The following is an 8,402-nucleotide window of genomic DNA, read 5'->3' as shown; positions in this document are numbered from 1 at the left end:
GCTCAGGTCATGGTCCCAGGGTCCTGGGACTGAGCCCAGCATCGGGCTCCCTGCTCCACGGGAAGCCTGCTTCTCCCTCTCCCACTACCACTGTGAGCTCCTCAAGGGTAGGGACCATGAATCTTCATTTTGTATTTATCCACAGTGTCTGGCAGTGCTTGAAGAAAGAAAGGAGTGAGGGTTTGGGGATGGATCAATGGGAGAATGAAAGGAAGACAGGGTGGAAGAAAATGTGACAGAAACTTTTTTTTTTTTTAAGATTTTATTTATTTATTTATTTGTTTGACAGAGAGAGGCACAGCGAGAGAGGGAACACAAGCAGGGGGGGGAGTGGGAGAGGGAAGCTTCCCTCCAAGTACTCCCCCTGCTTGTGTTCCCTCTCTCGCTGTGTCTCTGTCAAATAAATAAAATATTAAAAAAAGATAAAATATATATGTATATATATATAAAAGTAAGACTAAAATGTTATCCTTTTTGTTCCTAATCAAAGTTACCCAGCTCCTCTGATTTTTAGATACTTTCTGTTTATGAAATCAAAGTAACATGCATTAGTTCCACCCAAGGCACTGCAAGAGAAGCAAAAGCTTGAGTTTAGGATTACAACAGTTACAACTAGCCTTGGATAATCAGTTTCTATTGTATTATGGACTGCACATAGTCTGAAGGACCATGAAGTTAAGAAGTCTTTGATTACTGACACATTTGGGGTTGGGCAGTGGTTACTGTTGTAATTTTTGCTCTCTGGTTTCTTCACCTTTACTTGTTTGCCTTGTGAGTTTCTGCAGCCCAGGCATTTTAGAACTCTACAAAGCAGAAATAGCTTACTGGATTCTCTTAGAAAAAAAAAAAAAGTACCTTACTTTGAAGTATCATCTTAAATTACTTTACTTTAAATTTGCATCATGTCTAGAGTTTGACCTGGGAAAGTTCTGTTACTTCTTTTAACCTAAAAGAAAAAAGGCATAGTACCTCAGCCCTTCGTGGTTAAGCCACAGAGCATCTTACAAAGGAGCAAACTGAAGCTGAATTTTACAAACCAATTGCCAAGCTCTTCATGAGCTTCATGAAACTATGAAAACCCATTAAGAAAATAATGCAAAGTTTTTTTAACCGAAACATCAGTTTGTTTCTGTTCTAATATTTTAGATTAGAGTTTTATGTAATACATATTCATTAAATGCCACTATTCACTCAAAAGCATTGTTGGGGAAATAAAACCTAGAATCTTAGATCAAAGGATTGAGTAGGAACTTAGAGGTCACCTTATTTGGTCTTCCAAACAGGTCTCTGTTTAAGCAGCTTTTATTGCTGTTTTTTTTTCTTATGATGAATTAAAAACTGAATTCAATTAACAGTTTCTAGGAAGGTAAATGATAAGCTTCCTTTAATCCTTTGCGTTTTCTCTATCCTTCATTCCTTTTAAAAAGTTTCTGTCAGGGGAGCCTGGGTGGCTCAGTCGTGAAGCATCTGCCTTTGGCTCAGGTCATGATCCCAGTGTCCTGGGTTTGAGCCCCGCATTGAGCACTTCATCGAGCCCTGCATCAAGCCCCGCATCGAGCCCCGCATCGGGCTCCCTGCTCGGAGGGAAGCCTGCCTCTCCCACTCCCCGTGCTTGTGTTCCCTCTCTCGCTGTGTCTCTCTCTGTCAAATAAATAAATAAATACAATATTAAAAAAAAAAGTTTCTGTCACATTTTCTTCCACCCTGTCTTCCTTTCATTCTCCCATTGATCCATCCCAAACCTCACTCCTTTCTTTCTTCAAGCACTGCCAGACACTGTGGATAAATACAAAATGAAGATTCATGGTCCCTACCCTTGAGGAGCTCATAGTCTAGGGTGACAGTTCTCTATATTCCTCCCACCCAGGGTAGATAGTTTTCACATGCTCAACACTCTCCCACGGTAGAAGTGAAGATAAGGAAAATTGGTTTACACCCAGATTCCAGACCCTACCCCCATCTCAAGCAAAGTATATTGGAATATAAGTGGGTAGGAGTGACTTTACAGAAGCAACCTTGATTTCACACTAATTTAGGAGGGAGGGAAAGGTAAATTGTTTTCAGATTTCAGTACTTCAACTTTTATTAGTACAACTAAGTCACAGTACATCTCAGCACGGGTGAAGACATACCACAGTGACCCAACACCCTGATGGAGAACTTCTGGTCTCAGGAGGAAGCTAAGTGACTGTCAGCTGTTTCCTCTGTGGCCCTTCAGAGAGTCTAAGGGAGCTGTGCATTCTCTTGGTCTTTTCTTGTTAAGGCCATCACAGTGTTAGTAAACTGTACACTGTCAGGTGGGTATTATACTTCTTCAATCTCTTTCTCTAAATATAGTGGCCAGAACTAAAAATGCTAAGTACTACACTTCTGTTAATGCAGCCTAATATGTCCTTAGCTTAGTTGTGGTTACATTGTAACTAATACTCAATATTTATTAAACAACAAGTAGTATTAGTTTGCTAGACTCTGAGGACTCAAAAAACAAAGGAACCCAGTACTGCCTTCAACATGGCAAAGCAATGTGATAGGTGCTACAATAAAAACATATATGTGGTCCTTTTTTTTTTAAGATTTTATTTTTAAGTACTCTCTACACCCAACATGGGGCTCAAACTCACAACCCCAAAATCAAAAGACACATGCTCCACCAACTGAGCCAGCCAGGAGCCCCCTATATATGTCCTTTGAAAAGGGTTTCAGGAAGGGAAGGCATAACCTTTATCTGTGGAGGTCCATAAAGGCCTCAACTTGAATATATTTAGGGGAATAGGCAGGGGTATTGCACTGTACTCAAAGAAGGATGGCATGGGGTGTGAGGAAACTTGGGGAACAAGGCATCCCACATAGAGGGAAGAGCACATGCAAAATCACAGAGGGAAAGAAGCTTTTGGCTTTTCAGGGAAGAACAAACTAGTTACGGGGGATGAAATCTGGATGTACAGAGGGACTTGTTAGAAGAAACAAGAGAAACAGGAGTAAATCCTGAAAAGCCTCATATGTACTTCTCAATTTGGACGTTATAGAGTGATGAGCCACAGAAGACGTGAAGTAGGTGCATTTTAGAATTACTTTCTTTACCAAAGAAACTGATGGCTATGGGTGACTTTGGTAAGGGAAAAGGGTGATCAGGAAGTCAGGTGCAAGGGACAGATTTCCCTATGCACCTTCTTAACTTTTTGGTTTTGCACCTTATGCATGCATATATTATAGAGTCAAAAACTATTTAACTGATAGAAAAAATTTTAAACTCTGAATTCAGTGTGGAGGATGATTGGAAAAGAGCAAGACCAAAGTGGTGATAAAAAACAGGAGAATTGGTGATTATCTGGTGAAGAAATGATGAGACAGGCACTATGCATGCAGGGGAAAAGCGTAAGACAGACATGGAATTAGCAACGTACAGAGATTGGTGTCGACAGAGAGAGTGAGGAAGAAATCTTAGTTACCTCTCTACCTCTGGAGGGGATTATAGGGGGATGGGGAAGAGAGGTTCTATAGAAATAATGAATTTTATTTGTAACATTAGGGCATCTAAGAGACATTCAGGTAAAGATATCCAGGATGATACTGGTAATACAGGTCTGTTACTCCAAAGAAAGGTAAAGGAATGAGATCTCCCCAGTTCATAGAATTAAGGGATCCAAGGACAGAAGACTTACTTAGAGAATATGGATAATTAGAAGGGTCCAGAAGCAATATAAGTCTATGGAAGAGACAGAAAAAAGAACAATTTATATTAGAAGCTCCCAAGAAGTTAACAGTGATTAAAATTAGTTTGTGAATGATTGTCCCTGTTTAACTAGAGTAGATGATTCCTAACTCCTAACTAGAAACTTTTTAGGCAAAAATGTTTAGAACCCTCTCATGATGACAAATTTTAAGCTTCGATTACCCTTATAGATATGGGCACAGAACTGTTTTCTAGGGAAAATCTTAGCACTGTTTGTGAGGACTCCCTTGGCCTATTTCTATGTACAGGTGGTTGGTTGATCCTGGTTGGTTTACTTACTATTAATGAGAAAACGTCAACCCTGCCCACCTCCCAGTTGATTCTCTGAGTATCAGGCATGTGGATCTATCCATGATCAGCAGCAGAAAGTGTATTCATTCACCAAAAAATGTGAATCTAAACTTTGCTGCCCTGGTGTTATCAGCTAAAGGAAAAAATATCCTTGAGACTATAAGGGAGAGACTAGTAATTGGACTGTCCTGTTTCTGGTTGCTATTAGACTGGCTTTTACTCAATTTGGTAATAAAAGGAGCTGATAAATACTCGGGTACCTTGAATGAGCTAATAATTTTTCTCTCTATTCAGACTAGTAGTTTGGTTCCCTTCAAAACCATATTCTTTAAAAATTCGTTCAACGTTGGGGTGCCTGGCTGGCTCAGTCAGAAGAGTGTGCAGCTCTTGATCTCTGGGTCATGAGTTTGAGCTCCATGTTGAGTGTAGAGATTACTTAAAAAAATAAAATCTTAAAAAAATTTTTTTGTTTGACATTTATCTAAGTGGAAAGGCACAGAATAGAGGATTGCTAGAGCAGTGTCCCGGGGAGCAAAGACCCTGTTGTTACCAAACCCTCATTTCTTAGACAGCAGTCAACAGTCCATCTAAGCACGCATTCTGGAGCAGGCAAGCTCTTTTCCCACCCCAAGTGATTTAGCAAAGTGGTTCTCTTTTACCACCGCTTTCCAGGAAGAGTTCATGTAAGTAAAAATTTGAGTGATATTTTGGTGCCCCAGAGATGTGTAGTATCCCTTACAGGCTGACTCCTATGCAGTGGCCTGGCTTAGCTCCCTCTGGGCTTGCACTGCCATCCTGTCCTTGGAGCAGGGGTGTAGTGTAAGAATGGAAGAGATGCTATAAGAAACAAATGTGCAAAGCCTCTTCACTTCAGCTCGCCCAAATTTACAGCCTGCCTCTAACAAAGATGTAGTTACTAAAGGTCTGTTCTTTAGTGTTCTAACCTTATCCCTGGGTTTATCATATTTTCCTTCCCCTAAATTTCTTATTCCTCAATTCTTTATTATTTACTTTAAGGTAAATATTACTCTTTGAGGTTCCCAGATGCTTTTTCTTTTCTTTTTTCCTTTTTTCTTTTTTTTTTTTTTTTGAGAAAGCATGAGTGAGGGGAGGGGCATAGGGAGAAAGAGGGAATCTCAAGCAGGCTCCATGATCAGTGTGGAGCCTGACGTGGGGCTCGATCCCAGAACCCTGAGATCATGACCTGAGCCGAAATGAGGAGTTGGACGCTTAGCCTACTGAGGCACCCAGGTGCCCCTCAAGATGCTTTTTTTAATAAACTTTATTTTTTAGAACAGCTTTAGCTTTACAGAAAAAAATGCAAAGATAGTACAGAGTACTCATATACTCCACAGCCAGTTTCTACTATTATCAACACCTTACATTCTTTTTTTTAAGATTGTATTTATTTATTTGAGAGAGAGCAAGAGTGAGAGAGATCACAGAGGGAGAGGGAGAAGCAAACTCCCCGCTGAGCAGAGAACCCAATTCAGGACTCGATCCCAGGGCCCTGAGATCATGACCCGAGTGGAAGGCAGACGCTTAAATGACTGAGCCACCCAGGTACCCCAACACCTTACATTCTGTGGTACGTTTGTAACAATCAATGAGCCAAAATTGATATATTATCATTAACTAAACTCCACACTTCATTCCAATATCTTTAATTTTTACCTAATGTCCTTTTTCTGTTCTAGGACCACATTACATTTAGTTATCTTGTCCCTGTAGGATCTTCTTGGCTGTGACAATTTCTCAGGTATTCCTGGTTTTGATGACCTCGACAGTATTGAGGTGTATTGGTCAGATATTTTGTAGAATGCCTTCCTTTCGGAATTTGGTTTTTCTCATGGCTAGACTGATGTTATGGGTTTGGGAGGAAGAACACAGACAATGGTCCATTTTAATGACATCATATCAAGGGTTCATACTGTCCATATGGTTTGTCACTGTTGATGTTGACCTTAATTACTTGTCAAAGGTTGTGTTTGTCAGGTTTTTCTACTGTGAAGTTACTCACTTTTTCCTTCTTTCCATACTGCACTCCTTTCTGTATTCTCTGGAAGGGAATCACTAACCAGAGCCCACACTTAGGTATTGGAGAGTTATGCCCCCCCTCCTTTAGGGTGTGCTAGCCACATAAATTATTTGTCATTCTTCACAGGAGATTTGCCTCTTCTCTCCCATTTATTCATTTATTCAATCATTTATAGCAGTGTGGACTCATAGTTATTTTATAACTGGGTTATAATCCAATACTCCCTTCATTTCATTGCTCAAATTGTTTCAGCTTTGATCAGTGGGCGCTTTTTCAGTTAGCTCCCGTATCCTTTTGACATACCTCCATCAATGTTGTTTTTATTGGTTTTTTGTTTAGCACTTTCTTACTTTCTGGCACTACAAGATGTTCCAGGCTCATCTTGTATATTTCCTGCCCCAGGGCTAGGATCAGCCATTTCTCCAGGTGTCCTGGTTACTTTTATTGGAGAATGGTATTAGAACCCAAGATTTGGTGTTTGGAGTGTCATTACTTCTAGACCCTCTCGGCTGACAGAGCAAGGAAATATATGTGTATATGCTAACCAATAAATGTAACCATATCTCTAAATATTTCTTTTTTTAAGATTTTATTTATCTGAGAGAGAGAGAATGAGAGAGAGAGAGAGCACGCACATGGTGGGGGGTCAGAGGGAGAAGCAGGGAGCCCGATACGGGACTCGATCCAGGGACTCCAGGATCATGACTTGAGCTGAAGGCAGTTGCTTAACCAACTGAGCCACCCAGGTGCCCCTAAATATTTCTATATGTAGAACTGCCCCATCTTTAATAAGGTAAACATGATTGCAAACAACCGACTCTAATCCATTACTACATAGGTTATCCTAGTCTCTTCCCTTTGCTTACCTGTAAACTCCCACTCCAACAGCGAGAAACCTAGCTTCCATTATCTACAATCATTTATTTAATTGCTCAGAGTAATGTATATATTTATGGAAGTATCAGAATTGTTAACCCTACCCCTCTGGATAACAGCTGTATCAACTTGAGTCCAGTGCTTGTGTGCAGTTCCTTTTGTCTTTAGTATTATAGACTCCCCCTCATTTCCAAGTGCTAATCTGGACTCCACCATTTCCTTAGGTAAGCACCTTTGCCCTTCACTCTACTCAGTGAGGCCGTTTTATACAGGTATAATACCAATGGGTTTTGTTTTCACAATCTGCATTCAATCCTGGGATGCCCCAACCTTTGTTTTAATCTCCTATGCACATTGTTGGTGAGGGAGGAATTCACTACCTAAGGTTATGCAGATGGCCAAACCGCAGAACACCCAACACAGGACAGATGTATCAACAGCAGTCTATTGGTCACATATACTCACAACCTAGGGGAAGGGGGCAAAACATAGCACTCAGGGCCACACAGGGGTTGCACTCAGGAACAGAATGAACAACCAGTGGCTTCAGAAGGCAGGCTTTGTAGTATCAATAGGGTGGGGTGCCTCCTGGATCCTGTGAAGAATGTGATTAATTATTTGAATAATTCTACAAGCTGACAGAGTTCTGAACCCACTACTCGAGGATTAGCACTACCTATGCCTGGCCTTTTGGTAAGAAGGGTTGTTTGGCTACAGAAACTTATCTATGTGAATGGATAAAGAAGATGTGGTTGATAGATAGTGTGTATATATATAGTGGAATATTATGCAGCCATCAAAAGGAATGAAATCTTGCCATTTGTAACGACATGGATGGAACTGGAGGGTATTATGCTGAGCAAAATAAGTCAATCAGAGAAAGACATGTATCATATGACCTCACTGATACGAGGAATTCTTAATCTCAGGAAACAAACTGAGGGTGGCTGGAGTGGTGGGGGGTGGGAGGGATGGGGTGGCTGGGTGATAGACATTGGGGAGGGTATGTGCTATGGTGAGCGCTGTGAATTGTGTAAGACTGTTGAATCACAGACCTGTACCTCTGAAATAAATAATACATTATATGTTAAAAAAAAGAAGAAGAAGAAGATAGCAGGAGGAGAAAAAGGAAGGGGGCGAAATTGGAGGGGGAGACGAACCATGAGAGACTATGGACTCTGAGAAACAAACTGAGGGTTCTAGAGGGGAGGGGGTGGGGGGATGGGTTAGCCTGGTGATGGGTATTAAAGAGGGCACATTCTACATGGAGCACTGGGTGTTATATGCAAACAATGAATCATGGAACACTACATCAAAAACTAATGATGTAATAATGTATGGTGATTAACATAACATAATAAAAAATAAAGAAAGAAAGAAGGAAGGAAGGGAGAGAGAGAAAGAAGAAAGAAAGAAAGAAGAAAGAAAGAAAGAAAGAAAGAAAGAAAGAAAGAAAGAAAGAAA

This window comes from Callorhinus ursinus, unplaced genomic scaffold (genome assembly GCF_003265705.2).
Source record: "Callorhinus ursinus isolate GAN/ISIS: 27379988/994484 unplaced genomic scaffold, GSC_fseal_2.0 scaffold3, whole genome shotgun sequence".
Lineage (NCBI taxonomy): Eukaryota > Metazoa > Chordata > Mammalia > Carnivora > Otariidae > Callorhinus > Callorhinus ursinus.
The sequence above is the reverse complement of the archived record's forward strand: the minus strand, read 5'-3'. Positions refer to the sequence as shown.